The sequence below is a fragment of the Protopterus annectens genome, chromosome 8.part1 (assembly GCF_019279795.1).
Source record: "Protopterus annectens isolate FY-2018-M chromosome 8.part1, PAN1.0, whole genome shotgun sequence".
Taxonomy (NCBI): Eukaryota; Metazoa; Chordata; order Ceratodontiformes; family Protopteridae; genus Protopterus; species Protopterus annectens.
The window spans coordinates 99382030-99383541 of NC_056742.1; the positions used below are offsets into that span (position 1 = coordinate 99382030).

At 40.6% G+C, this 1512-nt stretch overlaps 1 non-coding gene across 1 annotated transcript; it reads right to left on the reverse strand.

The window, feature by feature from the left end:
- Positions 1-1111: 1111 nt before the first annotated feature.
- On the reverse strand, positions 1112-1224 carry TRNAY-GUA. The gene is made up of 2 exons: positions 1187-1224; positions 1112-1157 (listed from the first exon to the last, which is right to left on the reverse strand). It is a non-coding gene; the product is annotated as a tRNA-Tyr (tRNA).
- Between the last annotated feature and the right edge of the window lie 288 nt (positions 1225-1512).

Below are 1512 nucleotides of genomic sequence, written 5' to 3' on the forward strand. Positions count from 1 at the left end.
GCAAAACATTGCACCTGAGAGTCTGAGTATGTAACATAAGAGACACTTTAAGTTCATTATGTAGCAGTGAGAGACATACCACAAATACTAGTTTACATCCATGAATGGGAAAAGGAAGACAGCACACACACTGTAAACATATCAGCATGCAGTGAAGTTAAAATACAAGAAATGGAACCAATAAGTTTAGATAAAAGGGATAGAGAATTTGGTTATCCACAGTATGAAGCTGCATTGTGTACATTCATTAAAACCAGGGTGAAGAGTATGAGATACCAGAGGAATGAACCCCATTTATACTAGGACTTGTTAGAAAAAGGAGGACTTTATGCAGATGCCAAACTACGGTCATGGAAAAATCCAGTCATGCAGGGCTACATCATCAGGGGCTTGTGCAATGTACAGCAAATAAAAATCAACACAAAGAACGCATCTATTAAAAGGATTCATGCACATAATCTTTGTGCCATTATGACCACAGCTATGGCTGTTTTCAGATTGGAATATTGCAGTAATTGTTCAGTCTTCTCCATTTCTTTAACTGGAAGATCGTGAGTGACAAAATCTATGTAACCGATCAACTCTTCCTCTGACTCACCTTCTTCACATAATAGGGTGAATCTGTTCAAGGTTGGAAAGGATGCCTGGAACAGCTTCATTTTCATGGCCGATTTCTGTGGTAATGGTAGTATTGCAGATTAAAGAAGAGGTATCCCCTGTACCCTTTTGAGTACACCTGTATAGATCTGAGCTGCTGTTTTGTATGACTTCCCTATACTTACTCAAGTGCAAAGTGGAAGAGGTTTTTCATCTCATCAAATTTCACTTTCCCAGTGTTGAACTCTCTGGCCCCTGTTACTGATAGGAAATTACTGTTAGTGTGGTTTCTACTTCTGCACCAGCACTGATTCATTTTGATTGGCCTTTTCTCTGCAACTGTGCTGAGTCAAATCCCCCCACATATGGGATTCATAGGTTAGTACTAGGCTAAATGCCCTTATGAGCCATTTTCAGCCTAGCCAATTACCCCATGTCAGAATCAAACCCTGCACCTTGTGTTTCTAAGGCAAGCACCTTAACCATTATGCCAAACACCCACCCCAAAGTCACCAATCAGAAGTGGGATTTGAACCCACACCTCCATATGGAGACCAGAATTCCCATGAACATTAGAAGGAGCTCTATCCTACAGTCTGGCGCCTTAGACCACTTGGCCATCCTGACATACACGATTTCTGATGAGTTTTGCCACCTATTTAAAATGCTTTCTTTTGTTGTTATCTAGCTGAAGTTTTGACTGGTATATTTCATCTGGATAATGCTTAAGAGAATTTTACCTCAGTGACCCATATGAGAACCATTTCATATCTGGAATGTTGTTAGTCTCATTTCCAATTGCTTTCCCAGGAGAGGCTTTCTGTATATAGTCAGACTGGCAGCTGTGTTCTTTGTGCAAGACTTGGCTTGTAGCCTGTCCTTAAAGAGATATGCCTGAAAGACCCAGGAAATGCA